This window comes from Nelumbo lutea, chromosome 7, assembly GCF_056320005.1.
Source record: "Nelumbo lutea isolate HS-2025 chromosome 7, American lotus-T2T, whole genome shotgun sequence".
Lineage (NCBI taxonomy): Eukaryota > Viridiplantae > Streptophyta > Magnoliopsida > Proteales > Nelumbonaceae > Nelumbo > Nelumbo lutea.
The window spans coordinates 60681862-60700092 of NC_142690.1; the positions used below are offsets into that span (position 1 = coordinate 60681862).

Consider the following 18231-nt stretch of genomic DNA (forward strand, 5'->3'; position numbering starts at 1 on the left):
TTCCTCCCAGAAAGCTTTTCTTTCTCTGTAAGAATTAGGGCCATACACATTTGTTAAAGCCCATTCTCTTTCGTCCAACTTTCTTTTAAATTTTAGGGAGATTGAATACCGGCCAATCAATTCTTCCACATATTCCATTTCCTTATTCCTCCATATGGTCAGAATTCCCCCTGAAGCTCCCCATGAAGGTGTATATGACCAACTCAAACCCCTGGCTCCCCAAATGCTCCTTGTCCACCTTCTATTCAGCTTTGATAATTTGGTACCTATGGTTGAGGAAAACATTCGACAATTGGTAACATTTGCTCTTTCTGTTATTGGCTTACTTGGTGAGTTTTTCGGTTATTGTGCTTCCCCTTCTCATATTTGGATCATTGACTCTGGAACTACCAACCACATGACAAGAGCCTACCCTAACCAACCAAGTAACCTTACTGAAACCCATCACAAACATATTGTTATTACCAATGGTGAATTGGTAGTAGTGATCTGTCTCTTGAGCTTTCATCCACTGCATCTTTCCCTCTTACCAAGACCCTTCTTGTTCTTAATCTCACTACAAATTTGATTTTTGTTGGCCAATTAGTTGATGAAGGTAACATTCTCATCTTCTCTCAGGATGGATGTTTGATTCAGGACCGGAACACTGGGAAGGTGAAAGGGAAGGGGCGCAGGTTGGGCCATTTGTTTGCATTGGAGTTTTAGAAGTCTCAAACATTAGCATCATCAACTTATTTCAATTCCTCCACTTCTAGTTCCTTTTTGAATCATAGAAATAATGTTTGGGACTTATGGCATAAACCTTTGGGTCATTTACATGCTGAAAAATTAAAATTTTTGTTTGATTCAGGCCTTATTAAGAATAGAGTTCCTTCCTTGCATACCTTTGATACATCTTGTGTTTCTTGTTGCTTAAGTAAGAGTTGTACCTTACCATTTCCTCACATATCTGAGCATGCTACCTCTCCCTTCGAGCTTATACATAGTGATGTTTGGACTACATCTGTCACTTCTCGGCTTGGATACAAATATTTTGTGTCGTTCATTGATGATTGTACCAGGTACACATGGATATACTTTCAATCACGAGTGCGTATTCTCTGTTTGGATTCAGGGGGAGAATACACTGATGGAGATTTTTTTATCCTATTTGAAGAATCTTGAAATACAAGTGCAACGAAGTTGTCCAGATATTCCTCAGCAGAATGGTGTGGCTGAGCGCAAGAATGGACACCTTAGTTTTGTGAGGACATTATTGCAGGAGTTCCATACTCCACCTTTTTGGGTAGAGGCAGCCATTACAATTGTGTTTTTGATCAACTATATTCCTTCCTCTATTTTTCGTAATATGTCTCCCTTTCAAAAGTTGTTTGGTCGTTCTCCAAATTTATCTATGCTTCATGTTTTTGGATGTGTGTGCTTTGTTCATCTTCCCTCTCGTGAACACTCTAAATTGTCTGCATAGTCTATCATATGTGCCTTTGTGGGTTACATTCCTAACCACAAAGGATTTCTTTGTTATGATCCCTCTATTCGTCGTATTCGTATATCACATAATGTTTTCCTTGAGCAAACTTCCTTTTTTGCTGGAATTGCTAGATTGTCTGCACCGTCTATTTCTATTTTGCCAAACTTTGATTCATAGGATGCTCCACCTCTTTCTGTTGAGAAGGACCTTCTCGTCTTCTTTCGCAAACGGTTACGTGCTCTAGCCCCTGTGCCTGCTACTCTCCTTCCTCTTGGTTCAGATCATCATCTTACCACTACTCTTGTAAGTGATACCTCTACTTCAGACACTCTTCATACTTCTGTTCCTCTTCGTTGTTCTACTCGTATATCTAGATCTCTTGACCGCTATGGTTTTTCTTTAAACCGTAGCTCTTTGCCTGTTGTCTTATCCTCCACAGATGTTTCTCGCTCCTACCAAGAAGGTAATAGTAGCCCTCATTGGAAGGAAGCCATGGATGCAAAGATTCATGCTTTACATGAGAATGACACTTGGGACCTTGTGCCTGCTCCTCCAGATGCATACATTGTTGGGAGTCGTTGGGTTTACAACATTAAGCTGAAATATGATGGATCTCTTGATCCATGTTCTTTTAGCAATGTTTGCTGCTCAGTCTTGGACCATATGCCAACTTGATGTGAAGAATGCCTTTCTTCATGGTTAGTTGAAGGAGACGATCTACATGAAGCCTCCTCTTGGATATTGCAATGATCCTTCTTTAGTATGTCGCCTAAAAAAATCTATATGGTCTAAAACAAGCTCCCTGAGCATGGTTTGAACGCTTTTGCGATGTTGTAGTTGTTGCTGGATATAGCTAAAGTTCTTCTGATCACTCTCTCTTTGTTAGGCAATGGCCTCAGGGTATTGCCGTTCTCTTACTATATGTTGATGACATGTTGTTGACTGGGAATGATGCTGAGGGCATTCGTGAATTGAAACTATTACTTCATAATTCCTTTCACATGGACTTGGGCCTTCTCACCTATTTCTTGGGACTGGAAGTACATCGTAGTGATCGAGGGTATTTTGTTTGTTAGCAGAAGCATGCCTCTGACCTTGTTAAACTTGCTGGTCTTAATGATGAAAAGCATGTTGATACACCTATGGAGTTAAATCTTAAGCTATCTAAATCTGAAGGTCCATTACTTCCTGATTCTGCCTTGTATCGCCAGCTTGTGGGGTTCTTCATTTATCTCACTATGACTCGGCCTGATATTTCTCATGTTGTTCAGGTTGTTAGTCAATTTGTTTATTCTCCTCGTTCGCCTCATATGACTATTGTTCATCGCATCATTCGATTATGTTAGAAGCACAACTTCTCAAGGATTGTTCTTCTCCTCCTCTCCTATTTAGTTGAGAGCATATGCTGATGTGGATTGGACTGGTTGTCCAGACACTCGTAGGTCCACTTCTAGGTGGTGTGTTTTTATGGGTGATTCACTCATCTCTTGGAAGTATAAGAAACAACAAACAATCTTAAAGTTTTCCACTGAAGCACAGGGTATAGGGCTATGTCTTCGGTTTGCAGTGAGATTGTTTGGTTATGATCTCTCTTTATGGATTTTGGCATTCAACTTCCTACTCTTGTTCCTCTCTATACAGACAATACAAGTGATATTAAGATTGCATCTAACCTTGTCTTCCATGAGAGGACCAACCACATCGAGGTGGAATGCCACTTTATCTGAGATCTTTTCACTATTGGGTCTATATCTTCACCAAAGCTATGACTAGAGTTCGGGATCTCTTTCTTATAGACAAACTGATGCTTATGTCTAAGCATCAGTTTTACGGGGAGTGTGGAGACTCTGTAACTTAATGTATCTTATTAGTATAGTCCCTGTTGTATATTACTTATACATCTTATTCTTCTTTTCTCTTCTAGCCCTATATGGGTATTCTTGTAATTGTACATATCTTTTAATATATAAGAGACCTCTTTGAAGTGGGGGTCATTCATTCTTGACACCTCTAAGATTATTCTTGTTCTTTTCTCTATTCTGCAAAGAGTGTTGACAAGCAGAACCTAGTCTGCAACCAAATTACTGACAGCTGCCACAATCTTGTCCAGATTCCAATATTTGTCTTCAAAAATTTTCTATTTCTTTCCTTCCATATGTTCCAACATATTGCAAACGAGAGACAGCTTCAGAGAATTCTTGCTTTCTTGTTTCCTCTTAACTTCGGCCATGTAGAAAAGAATTCTAGAGCAGATTCTGGCTGAAAGTTTGTTAACCCGAACATAGCACTGAATATTCTCCACAAAAGCCAAGCAATCTTGCACGAGAAGAGTAGAATGCCAACAGTTTTCTCCTGTTCTTTACAGAGGAAATACATATTAGCCATGCTGAAGCCCCTAGATTTCAGATGGTCCACAGTCAATATGCTAATGTCTTGTTCAATTATAAAAAAAAATGCTAATATTTTGTTCGTCAAGTCAACCTCTGTCTTAACAGCCTAGGACTGCAAAAATCTCAAAGTTTACCTTATCTTACTATTTCTTTCAAGGTATAGAAAATTTTAAGCTCTTACATGGTTTGTTCTGAATATGTTACAGCAAGCCAAATATGGCATTGAAAAAATATCATCAACATATCAGATTAAAGGTTTGAAGTTAGTCGTATGGAAAACAAGAGAAAGAACTATATCAATGGGGCACTGTGGGGCCTAGTCCCATCAGGTGCATTACAACAATGATTCAGCCAGAAGGATCTGTCTTGCAAGATTCTGTTGCTTCCAATCCTGATGTTGCTCCTCGGATCAAATTTAAGAGGCTTGATAAAACAGCCAGGCATATAATGCAGGCATGGTCTTCATATTAAATCCCTCTATACAGCTTGCATCATCTCCTTTACCTACGATAATAGTGTTGTGCTATGCAGATTCTGGATAAAGAGGCTGTAGAGGAAGGGCACAGAGAGAAATACTGATGTAAAGCCTGGGTATATTGTTCAGCTCAAAGTGGTATGACATGCTTGGTGAGGTGATTTTGAATTGGGTTGTTCATAGCTGATCCCTGATATGAACAGGAAGTGCCTGAGAACAAGCGACGTGTTATAGCAAGAAGGAATGCTGGTCTAAATACAACATTTAGGTTAAGGAGGCTGGTGGCAGGGGTTGGTGTGGAATCTGTCTTCCCTTTGTAAGTGAATATTATTTATATAGAGTCTTTCCTATGAAGTCTGTGCCTTTCACTGCTTTTTATTTTAATAAGTGAATGTGAATTCCAAAAAAAAAGAGACAAAACATGCATTATGTCATAGATGCATAAATGAAAGGTTTGAATGAAAATGTCTTAAGTTAATAAAGGTAATCATGCATAATTAACATGTAGGAGCTTCTTACTATATGTATATACAAGAACAGGTGAAATCGAAAAAACAAGAATGCAGGGCAAGAGGTCTTCCAGATATCTTTCTTTATAGACCATCTTACAAATGCATCTATCATGTATATTCTTCATTGGTCTTCATTTGGGCTTAGTTTTTTTATTTATGGCATGATATGGGTAACCAGACAGGAGTGAGATTGTCCTTAGTTTGAACTATTGTATTGAAATTTATGTATTGCGGCATGATTGGGACTGGACATTTTTTTAATCATGATATCACTTTATGAGGGGCTAGATCACTAGTGTCTATAGTTAACATCTCATGAATTTCATCTACCTATTAAATAAGTTAACAACTCATTTATTTGGACTACTAGATTGGTCAATTTTTTTGGGTTATGAGATGGCCATGGGAGAGGAGGTAGGAGCCCTTTGTATTGTGGGATTGGATTATTCTCGTGGAGTCATTATGGGAGCTTTGTATTGTAATGCCACTTTTTATTGTTATTGCTTGCCCTTCTAGGGTTTTTTTGTAGGCCTATCTTCTAAGGCATATGCCAATGTTCCCTACTACCACAATTTTTTTCTTTTTGATGTGAAATAATTTTTTTTGATGAATAATGAGTGAATTTATTAATAGATAAAAGCATAAAAGATACACAGAGAAAATTCCTAAGATGAGGCACGAGATGCAGCCTCAGGTTAGAGAAAAAATTACAATTTAGCCCAAAACATCTGATTCCTATGCACCCCTTGTTTAGCTAATGAATCTGCTAACCCATTTTCTTTTGCTGATCTTCTTTTCCATTGGAATTGGACTGACATGTTTGTCGTTAGCCATTTGAATCTTTCTAAAGCTCCTTTATAGGACCAGGCTGCTGTTTCTGGTTCTTTTAACCACTGATCACCAACTTTGAATCACCTTCAATTAACAACTGCTCACAGTTCAGTTCCTTGGGAAATTCAGCTCCTTGTGGCACTGCTTGAATTTCTGCATTGATTGAGTCACCTACTCCTATAGGGCCAGAATATAAAGCAATGATTAGCCCTTTGGTATTTCTAAACACTCCCCCCACACCCGAAGGACCCGGATTGCCTAAACTGCGGCCATCAAAGTTGAGCTTAATGATACCCTCTTGAGGAGGTTTCCATTGTGCTAACAGTTTAGGTTTTGTACATTCATTAAAAAAAAAAAAAACGGTTTAGGTCTAGTACTAGAGCTTTTGGCAACCACTTCCCAATTTCTCCATAAATCATCAAAAGAGAATGAGGAAAATAGTTCCAGGGTCTTTACCCAATTAATGGCTCTATTAATTAAGCAATCCCATACAATGATCTCGTTCCTCTCCTTCTCATCAAAGATCCTGACATTTCTTTCTTCCCAAACAGTCCAAACCATTTCAGCCCTAGCACACCTCCACAAGACTTTACCTCTTTTCTTAGGCCACTTGAAGGTTGTAGTCTTAAATAGATTGCTAACCTGCATTGGCATTGTCCACCTGCACCCAAAGAGATTAAGAAGCTTTTCCCAGAGACCTACAACAAAGGGACAAGATATTAGTAAATGGTAACAACTTTCTCCACTTGCTTTGCAGAGGACACACCAATTGGGGGAAATACTCAGACAAGGTCTTCTTCTTTGTAGGTTGTCCAATGTGTTTAGTTTTTCAAGAGAGGCCTCCCAACAAAGGGCTCCCACTTTAGGGGGAACAGGTTTAGACCAGAGCTCTTTACAAGGGAAATGCTGAGAGCTAGGGACAAAGCATAAGGAAGAGAAAAAGGAGGCGCAAGAGAAAGTACCCGAAGGGTTAGGGGACCAAATATGAGCATCAGGTTTAGAAGGGTCCAGAGATAGAATCAAGCAAGAAAAGTAACTATGTTGTCTGGTCAAGCTCAGAATCTCTTAAATCTCTCTTGAAACCCAAATCCCAACTGAAACTAGAAGATGAGGAAAATGAGACAAATCTTTGAACATGTTAATTTTTAAAGCGAGAGAGGGAATACAAAGGCTACAAAAGATCCTTGAGGGTTGAATTTCCAATCCATAAGTCCTCCCAATGCCATAGATTGCCTTTCAAGGAAAGTTCAACGTGGCCCTTCGAGAAATGCCAACATCCCAACCATTGCCTTACTGCTCCATGAATACTCTCTACAACTTTGTGCCAAAGTCTTTCCTCCAAAAGCCATCTCCAAAGCCACTTACTCCAAAGGGTTGAGTTTTTCTTCCTAGGTTACCCAATCCCAGACCCCCTTGCTCCCTTTTCTTGCATACTAATTCCCATCTTACCAAATGATCCTGCCTTCCCTCTCCAGGCTCCCACAAAAAGTCCCTCATCAATTTCTCTACTTTCATTACCTCCCTTTGTGGCATTCTAAATACTGAAAGAAAGTAAATTGGGAGATTCGCTAAGGTGGACTGAATTAAAGTAATTCGATTCCCCAAGGTCACATAATTTCTTTTCCAAGCCGCCAGTTTCTTAGCATATCTTTCCACAACGGGATTCCAAAAACTTCCCTACCTAGGATTGGCTCCTAATGGTAACCCCAAGTATCTCAAAGGCCAACTAGATGTCAGACAGCCTAACTCCTCAGCTACCCCACCCAATTCCTCCTCCTCTAAATTCAGCCCCACTACACAACTCTTTTGGAAGTTGATCTTTAGTTTTGACACAACTTCGAACAACTTTATCACCCCTTTCAAGTTCCTTGCTATCAGAGGGTCCCCTGTCTCACAAAAAAGGATAGTGTCGTCTGCGAACTGTAGGTGTGTAACAGTAACACCTCTTCCAACCCTCCATCCTCTAATCAAACTCAACCTGTCCGCTCTCAAAATAAGTCTACTAAAAACATCTGCTAACAAGGTTAAGAGGAGGGCAGAGAGGGGGTCCCCTTGTCTCAGTCCTCTAGTAGCTGGAAAGAAATCTCTAACCACTCCATTAACCAAAACAGAGTAATGAGTAGTAGTCAAAGAATCTTCAATCCAACAACACCACCCATCTCCAAACCCAAAATTCCTCAAAACTTCCATCAAGAATGACCACCCATTGATCAGTGGTTTGTCTACCTTGAATGGAAGCCCCTTGCAATTGACTTATTAAGGAGGGCAAAACTATTTTTAACCTCAAGGAAATTACTTTGGCCACTATCTTATAGATACTAGTCACCAAACTGATAGGCCTGAAATCTCTTGGCTGAATAGCATTTCCCTTTTTAGGTATCAAGGCTAAGAAGCTGGAGTTAATCCTTGGGCTAATAAAATGCTCCTTAGCAAATTCCTCAAAGACTGGCCATAAATCTGACTTGATGATATCCCAACAGTCTTGATAAAAAGCCATAGTGAAACCATCTGGCCCTAGAGCTTTAGCTCGATTCATTGAGAACACTGCTCCCCTTATTTCTTCCAACTCAAAATCCCTTTCCAACCAGTGTGCCATTTTAGGGTTCAAGCTTGGCCAAACTAATCCTACCAGGCTAAAACTAGTGCCCTCCTGTCTCTTATATATCTTTTTAAAGTGATATACGAAACAAGTGGCAATCTCCTCCCGGTTAGACACCAACACTCCATTGACTTCCAGTTTCTCCACAAAATTCTTTCGTCTTCTACCACTGACTAGTGCATGAAGAAATTTAGTATTGCCATCCCCTTCCTTGATCCATCGATGTCTTGATTTTTGTCTCCAACAAATTTCTTCTCTGAATAGAATTTCTTTCAACTCCTTCAGTGACCATCTTAGACTCTTGTCTTCCTCTGATAATATACCCAGACTTTCCTTGTCATCAAGAATCTCAATTTGGGATATCACATATAATTGACTATCTTCTATTCTCCCAAAATTCTCTCTGTTCCACTCCTTGATTTTGATTTTTAAACTTTTTAATTTCCTATGGAAAGCTGCTCCTCTCCCTTGGACTCCTTCGTTCTCTTCATTCCAGCACTCTTTCACCTTAATAGCAAAGTTCGGGTGAGTTTTTTTTTTTTTTTTTTGATAAATGAATGAGATTTATTAATCAATAGAGGAGAATAGTACAATGTCCCAAGGAGGCACAAGATGCAACCTCTCCTGGTTAGTTAAGTACAAGTTCCACTATATTAAACAACTTACAATGTAGCACAAAAAAGGACCTCCCTGGATACCCCCTGTTTAGACAGAGAATCAGCCATAGTATTAGCTGACCTACTTACCCATTTTACCTCAAATCTCATGTTCCTAGTTAACCACTTTACTTTTTTGATGAGTTCTTTGTAGCCCCAAATGGTAGCATCTGGGTTAAGCAGCCACCTTGTTACCACCTGAGAGTCCCCTTAACTAAGAGATTCTCCACCCCAAGCTGGTTAGCAATCTGAATTCCTTGTACTGCAGCTAGTATTTTCGCCTTTGTGGAGTCCCCCACTCCCACCGGTCCTGAGAATAAGGAGATGATGTTGCTGTCCTTGTTCCTCATGACACCCCCAATACTTGATGGCCCAACGTTACCTTGGCTGCTTCCATCAAAATTTAACTTGATGATACCTTCTAACGGCGGATCCCATTCTGATAAGCGTTTATTCTTCTTTGTAGAAGTATTAGCTATTATTAAGCAATTCCTCCACAAATCATCAAAAGATAAATCATCGAATATCTCCAAGGTTTTCAACCAATGTATTGCTCTTGTTAGAATGCAGTCCTTCACTTCTTCTAATCTTCTTTCGTTCTCTAAGAAAACTCTTGCATTCCTTTCCTCCCATAGTGTCCATTAGGTTGCTGCCCTGACACATTTCCACATGAACTTGCCTCTTCTAGTGTGCCAAACAAAAAAAGAAGGGTTAAATAACATATTCAAATCAGTTGGTGGAGACCACCTCCCTCCAAATAAACTAAGGCTCCAACTCCATAAGTCTGTAGCAAGGGAGCATGAAATCAGCAAATGGAAACAATCCTCATTCTGGGCCTTGCACAAGAAACACCAATTCGGGGAGAGACATAGAGAGGGTCTCTTTTTCTACAAATTTTCTAAGGTATTGATTTTCCCGTAGTAGACTTCCCAACAAATTATAACAATTTTTGCAAGGATAGGTTGGGCCCAAATCTCTTTGAAGGGGAACCCTTGGGAGATGGGGTTGGAATTGAGGGATTTTTTAAAAGAAGAGCAAGTGAAAACACCTTTAGGAAGGGGAGTCCAAACTCTTTGATCAGAAGAAGTGGGGCCAAACAAACAGACTCTAGTAAATGAAGAAGCCCAGTGATACAAATCGACTCACCATCCCTCAAACCCATACGAAAACCAAAATCCTAGTTTAAGACAGGGGACTCAACGGGTTCGGAGGAAAATTTGCAATCGGCTCATTTTTGTGAAGGGATAGGGAATAAAGCGATGGGAATTGATCTTTGAGGGGTTGAGTACCCACCCAAACATCCTCCCAGAACCTGATAACATCACCAGAGCAAGCATCATACCTGATAAAACTGAGGAAGCGAGGAAGAATGCCATGTATAGCTTTCCAAGGTGTTGTGAGGGTAGCTCGACAAGATATCCCGACATCCCAACCATTTTCTGAGCAGCCATGAATACTCAACACCACCTCATGCCAAAATCTCTCTCTCTCTCTCTCGAGGCCATCTCCATAACCACTTCCCTAGGAGGGCTACATTCTTCAGCACTATATTCCCTATCCCTAGACCCCCTTCTTCCTTAGGTTTATTAATTATCTTTCATCTAACTAGATGATCCTTCTTCACCTCCCTTGGTTCCCATAGAAAGTCCCTCATTATCTTCTCCAGTTTCTTAGCCTCCCTTGGTGGAATCCTAAACACTGATAGGTAGTAGGTTGGAAGGTTGGAAAGTGTAGCCCTAATCAAGGTCACCCTACCCCATGTAATTCTTTTTCCAAGCTGCCAATCTTTTATCAAAATTTTCCACAATAGGGGCCCAGAAATTGCTTTCTTTAGGGTTAGCTCCTAAGGGTAGCCCTAAGTAGGTCAAAGGCCAAGGAGAGGTAATGCAGCCTAAGCACTCAGCAGTGGAATCAATCTCCCAATCCTCCATATTTACTCCAGCCACACAACTTTTGTCAAAATTTATCCTCAGATTGGAGGTAAGCTCGAAGGCTCTTATTAACTTCTTAAGGTTGTCCACCTTTCTCAAATCACTCCCTTCGCAGAAAATAACTATATCATCCGCAAACTGAAGGTTAGTTACTGAACAACCTCTCCTCCCTATTCTCCAGCCCTTTATGTGGCCCTCCTCATCTGCTTTGGAGATCACTCTACTAAGGACATCAACAACAAGTGTAAAAGGGAACGGAGAAAGTGGATCACCTTGTCTTAACCCTTTGTTGGTTGGAAAGAAGTCCTTAGCCACTCCATTCACCAAGACTGAATAATGACAAGAACTTAAACCTCCACTTATCCAATTACACCATTTGTCCCCAAACCCACATCTTCCTAACACCTCCAACAAAAAATTCCAATCCACTAAATCATAAGCCTTTTCCAAATCCAATTTGCAAACAAAACCTTTTCTGCTAGATCTCCTCATCTCTTCCACACTTTCATTTGCAATGAGGATCTGATCTATGATTTGTCTATCCTGTACAAAGGCTCATTGTGCTTGGCTAATGAGAGAAGGGAGAACTGCTTTGATCCTCCTAGAAAGCACTTTAGCCAAAATCTTGTAGACACTTGCCACCAAGTTTATTGGACGAAAATCTTTGGGGTGTTTGGCTTCAGTCTTTTTAGAAACTAAAGCTAGAAAAGTGGCATTGATTCCAGGACTTACAATATGTTTATCCTCAAATTCTCTAATAGTTCCAATTAGGTCTTCTTTGACTATATCCCAACAATCCTGGTAAAATGCCATTGTAAATCCATCTGGGCCTTGGTGCCTTAGCTCCATCCATAGAAAAGATAGCTTGTTTGATGTCCTCTTCCTCGATCATTCTTTCTAGCCATCCCTTATTTGTCTGATTCAAGATTGGCCAATCCTCCTCCCCCACTAACAACCGATTCTCCAGGGGTCTTTGGAATATTGATTTGAAATGGTCCACAATCCTACTACCAATCTCCTCTTGAGAAGTAACCTCTACTCCATCAATCTCAAGCTTTAGTATTAGGTTTCTCCTTCTTCTCCCATTAGCCATAGCATGAAAAAATTTGGTATTCCCATCCCCTTCCTTGATCCACTTATGTCTAAACTTTTGTCTCCACGATATCTCCTCCCCCAGCAAAACCTCCTCTAATTCTTTTTTCAATCTCCATTTCTGGTCTCTATCATGCACATCCATTATCCTTAGAATTTCTTTTGCATCCAAGTCCTCAATCTGAACCATTAATCTAGCTTTTGCTTCCTCCACTCTTCCAATTGATCCCTATTCCACTCTTCTATTTTGCCTCTCAACCTTTTTAATTTTTTATGGAATCTAACCCTGTTCATTTCACTTCCCTCATCTCTTCATTCCACCATTCCTTAATCTTAGCCAAAAAATCTGCATGTGTTAACCACATATCTCAAATCTGAATGGTCTAGGTCCATTTCCAAAAGGTTCTTGTCCTACTTCTATGGGGCAGTGATCAGAGGTTATTCTAGGTAGTGCCTTAGCCACCAATCCTCAATCCTCTCCAGTGGCTCTCCCAACCCTCATTAAAGAGAAATCTATCAAGCTTCGAGCAAATTGGGTTTTCTTGGAAGTTGAACCAGGTAAATACTACTTGTAGTAGAGGAAGTTCTTGTAACTCATAAGAGTTAATGAAATCATTAAACTTCCTCATACTAGTCGTGATGGCCTATTTGGGATTATTTGATTCAATTGTGAATCTAATTGCATTAAAATCCCCCACCCCCAAACACCAAGGGCCTTCCCATAAACCTTGAATGCCATGAAGCTCCTCCCATAACTCATTCCTCTCTCTGTAATTATTTGGTCCATAAACATTTGTTAGCACCCATATAAAGCCATCTTCCACCGTCTTGAATTTTAAGGATACAGTAAAGTTTCCTATCAGCTTCTCTATTGGTTCTACAAAGTCCTCCCTCCACAGAGTTACTGTTCCCCCCGAAGCTCCCCACGGAGGAGCTGAACACCATCTGACCCCTCTTACTTTCCAGATCTCTGTAACCCACCTCTTATCCAGTTCAGCTATTTTGATCTCCTGTAGCATCACAATATCAGATCTTTCTTTCCTAAGTAATTCCTTAATCAATCTCCTTTTTCTAGCACTGCCCAAACCCCTCACACTCCAACTGATTATCTTCATTAACCTTCATGAATAAGCCCTAGAACAATATTTCCTTCATTTGGTTGCCTTTTTCCTTTCCCCTCTTCCACTGAATTCGATATCCCCTTCAATGTCCAAAATCAATCTCTCTACCTCAGACTTCTTTTTCCTGCCCTTATTACCCACTGACTTCCTAGGTGGCCCTTTACTTCCTGTTTCCTGCCCCAAACTCTTGGGGTTAGTATCTGCTTCAGATTTTTTTGGAGTCTCCTCTAACATTTCCTCTTTCTATTTATATTCCTCCAGCAAAGTACAGATCTGCTCCCATATCCATTCTAGTTCCTCCTATTTCCTTACTACCAACCTAACTCCCTCCTCAGTTCGAAATCCCACCTTATCAATCATCATCCCCCTGCTGCCGCTTGGTTGGTCTGGTTGAGATTCCAGGATATCTGTCACAAGCTAAGAACCCTTATTAATATCTAAAAACAAATGGACAGGCTTACCTGAAGGTGGCTTAGATGATTGCAAATGGACCGGCTGTTGGGTATCAGTTCTTGGAGTCTGAGCCAGACCCATCCCCATTTCCTGATTCAGCCGTGGAAGTGAACTAGGTTCAGGCAATACTTTTTCACCCCCTACAACCACAGATTCCTCCCTGTGCTTTCCCTCTGCGTGAATCCTTTGATAAGGCGCCATAACTGATTCCTGTTTCTCTGGTCCGATGTCCTGACTATGCCGAGCAAGTGGAGTAGAGTCGTTTATTGGCGGAGATATCAACTGCCAGACCTCTTCGAGAGTTCCCAACTCCCTCTGTTTTTTGTTCGGAATACCTGGACTGATAGACATCTGTTCACCGCTGCTGAGATTTAGGACTCTTTGCCGTCTAATGTTGCCAGTGTCTTGCATGTCTTTCCTCCTCTGGAAATAAGATTTCTGTGTTTAAACTTCCTTTGTCCAAAATATCTTTTGGTTTTTGAAGGTCGATACTTCCCAGACTAATCGTTCCTCCATATTCTGAGTCCGAATCAGAGAGCTCTTCATCTTCTGTCAGTCTGTCCGAATCTGAGTCAAGTGACTAGCTTCACTTCACACACCTCGGATTGCGGCGGTACTCATCTTCTTTGTCGAAGGGATCCATTGTAACGAACTGGGAGTTCTCGCTGAACTGTTCACTGACCTGTGCGAGCTTGAGGAAGACGATGGTAGACCTTTTTTATTGTCTACCCGAGGTCCTTCCCCTATCACGTGCCCCTTTAAGTCGTCAAGCGCATACTTGATTCCTGGGCCAGTTATTTTTGGCCCACTTAACTTTTTGGGCCTGTTGGGCCCAGGAAAAAGATCAGAATTAGGATTTGGGCCTGCTGGGTGAACCACCACGCAACTTCCTGGCAAAACCCCCACCTGACCTGATGGTTTACCTCCCTCCAGCTGTACTGTATCCAGATCCTTCATTTGAAACACTCAAAATATTTTTGGTTGGCGCCACAAGCGGCTACCTGAGCATGGGCTCTATTGGTTGTCAAACTTTTGCCTTGTGTCACACGCTCCTAAGAGTCTCCTGGCCAAAATCTTTTGGACTGCCTAAAGGTAGAGTTTCCATTTCAGTGAAACTTCTTTGTCTCTTTCTCCCAACCAACTTCAAGCTGCCACTCCATTTCCTCCACCTTCTCATCTTCCTCCTTCCTTGCCTCCCTCCAAAAGTTAGCTTCAATGGAGGATACTAACCAAACTGGTACAAACAGTTCACTCACCATTACAGTCACCTTCCTCGGTATATCTTCTGGTTTAACTCCACCCAGTAGAATGGCTGCACTTTGTAGATCTCACCAGAAGACACCATCAAGGCGAGCTCCACACAGCAAAGTTATTGAGTTTGCAGTTTCTTGATTCCAAAGATGGAAAAGCAACCCATCACTTGGACAGTAACATTGTCTTCAACTGAGAACACTTTCGAATTTGAAGAGATGGACCATTTATAGACTGAAAAGGTCCCCAGAACATCTTGGATACAACAGGCTCTAACATATACCTGGTTTTCAAGAGGGTCCAATACTGCTTTAACAGAATCGAACGGAGTTAAAATGAAGGTGCTTCTTAGGAACAGTTTGAGCTTCAGTAGTTCTACAACTTTCCACCAATCTGTCACCACTCCTCCAGCTTCAACCACTAGTGTTCTTTCCCATTTTCCTGCTGTTCCATCTGCTATCCAGGAAGGATCCCTCCTACTGTTTGCCATGGTTAAAAATTTCTTTTCTGGTACCTCTTCCTTGTACCTGACCTGTCTTCTAGTTTCTGGTCTTTGCTCCCTTTCATCAATTTCCGATAGTTCTTTTTGTTCCTTTCTATTTAGGAATTTTGTAAGTATCCCAGCTATCTTTATCCATCCTTCGCCATTCTTCCCTTGAGGGAAGCAAACCATCTGCTTCCATCCTTTAGAAAAAAACTCAGTGAGGGATATGAATGCACCCTTTGCATTCCCCTTGTTCTCCATCACATATCGCCTACCTGACTCTGAGGACTTTTCTTTCCACTTTATCTGTTTCCCTTTAGTTGCTGCATCAGAGACATATTCCTTCACCCAGATAATCATGTCTGAGCCTTCCACAAGAACCGTAGCCCTCTTCTGTTCTCTTATTTTCAGTTCCATTCTTCCTTTGATCCAAATTTCTTCAAAGAGAAACTCTTTGGCCTCTACCCTCAAAGTTGTCTGCCATTTTGCTTTCTCCACAAAGTCTCCTTCCACTAAGCCTCTATCCATGGTGTTATGGATTCTCTTCTGTTCTATGTCTTTAGTTCTAACCACCTTACAATCTCCTTCAACCATCAGATCCGACCATGGAAATGCAAAGTTTTACATTGGCTGCAGTTTTTTTCCTATCTTCTCCTTCCTTCCCCCTTACTTCTTCCGTCTCTTGTTAATTCTATATGGTAATAAGAGCGATGGGACTCAGAAACTTAGCCTTGTTAGGGAAGTGGTTATGGATATTTTCCCTACAGCAACTCTGAATATTATGATGAAGCCAAGTCAAGCCATTAGTCATGATTGTGTTTCAAATGGCTTTCCAAGTACAAATTACAAACTCAAAACAATTGGCACTAGAAACTCAAAAGTTAATCACTAGGAACAACCTATGGATGCTACCTCCAAACAGGTGTTAATTCTTGCATGGTTAATCCTTAGTAGTGAAACAAAAATCTAAAAGGGAACTCAGCCACTGGATGCTAAAAAGGATTGTATTGAAAATGCTGATGGAAATAATTGAAAGTGTAATTTGTGGGCACAGGCCTGGACGTTCATCCATGGGGCTTATGTTTTTTTGTCCATACAGATAGTTTTAATTATGTTAGCAACATATTTTCAAATCTGAAAGGTCTAGGGCCACTTAGAAACTCTTTAGTCCCAATGCTGATCAGCCAATGATCCGAGGTGACTCTTAGTAAAGCTCTAGCTGACAATCCTGTCCAATGTACTTCCCATTCTTAGTTAAAAACAAATCTATCCAGTTTGGAGCAACTTGGGGGGTTTTGTAGGTTAGAGCATGTGAAAATGATCTGCTGAAGAGGAAGTTCCATCAATTCACAATCATCAATAAAATCATTGAATTTCCTCATGCTTGTCGTGACCAATTGGTTGGGGTTATTTGTCTCGTTTGTGAATCTAACCGCATTAAAATCACCACCTAAACACCATGGTCCATCCCACAAGTCCACAACCCTCTAATGTCATAAAGCTCTTCCCACATTAAACCTCTCTCTGTATCTGTTGGGACCATAGACGTTCGGTAGAACCCAAGTAAACCCTTCTCCTATACCTTTGAACTTTAGAGAGACTGAGAATCGACCTATTAACTCCTCCACCGGTTCCATCACTTCCTCCACATTGTCACAATCCCCCCAGAGGCCCCCCCCCACGAGGGCACAAGAGCCCCAACCTATCCCTCTAGAACACCACACACTTCTCACCCATCTTGTATCCAGGATTTCCAATTTTGTTTCTTGTAGCATTACTATATCTGGACACTCTTTTCTGAGAAGATCCTTTGTTACCCTTCTTTTCCTAGCACTGCCTAAGCCTCTGACATTCCAGCTCAATATCAAAATTCAACTTAATCCCCACTCAAATAATCCCTTACTTTGGACCCTTCCGTCTCTGCCCCCTCGCACTAAATTCAAGATCAGTCGCAACATCAGATTTTACTTTCTCTACCTCTGTTATTTTTCTCTTCCTTTGCTCAGTTGTCTCTTTTTTCCCTTTCTTTTTGGCATGGGTTTTAATGTTTTCTACCTCTCAACTTTAACCACATCGCTTGTACAAGATCTGTCGCCGGTTCCTTTTCCTTTTTATTTGTCCCTTCATCTACCCTCCCTTCCTTCTGTGAGACATTCTGTACACCCAACTCCCTTGCATTATCTTCAGTTACAGCCTCCTTTCTTTGCAGATCCTCAAAATATTCACACACCAGCCTCCAGATTTTTTCACCAAGTTCCTTCAACTCATTCTTCTCCCTCCTTCCTCCAGCTTCACCCCTCAAATCTTGCTCACCCTGCACACTATCCTTTTTCATCTTCATAGGCAATGGCTGGGGCTAAACAAATTCTGTTACAGGCATAATAGATTTGTTAGTGTTCTTAAACTTAAAGACAGACATACCTTCCAAGGGGAGCTCTGTAGGAGGATCACGATTTCTTGGATTAGAATTCAATCCACAGAGGTCTGTTTCCACTCCTGTAACAAGAGGCCCGGTACTGATCTGGACAACGGAACTTGGCGGCTGAACTTGGTTTTCACTCAAAATCTCTGGCGATGTGCCTCTCCACTTTGCAGAGAAGGTAAGTTATTAGCCATTAACAAAACATCCTGCACCTGCACAGTCTCTGGGATCACTTCAAAGTCTGCTGGATGGTCTTCAATACCTTTGCCGATGGCGATTTCTTCTCCCCTACCTTCTTCTGTTGAAGCCTCAGAAAAAATAGGAACAGTCAAGCTCGTTAGGTTCTTTGAACAGTCTTCTCCATCAGACTCCCGAAACAGTAGTTCTGTGTAAATGCTTTCATCTTTGTGGAACCCACCGTTTCTTACCAGGCAAACACTTGCAATGCTCGAGGTCTCTGCATCTTCAGGGTCTAAATCTTCATCTCTTGATGAAAAAATGTTTTCCTCAATAGATTTATCAGCAGAGCATTTTCTACTCCTTGGA

General features: G+C 41.0%; 1 pseudogene across 1 annotated transcript in view; it reads left to right on the forward strand.

Moving 5' to 3' along the window:
* LOC148846637 (large ribosomal subunit protein bL19cz-like) overlaps nt 1–18231 on the forward strand; it is a 33119-nt pseudogene that overhangs the window by 13195 nt on the left and 1693 nt on the right. The window contains exons 5-7 of the transcript XR_016102125.1: nt 4065–4311; nt 4390–4471; nt 4537–4649. The product of XR_016102125.1 is annotated as a large ribosomal subunit protein bL19cz-like (transcript). The remainder of the gene's footprint in view (nt 1–4064; nt 4312–4389; nt 4472–4536; nt 4650–18231) is intronic.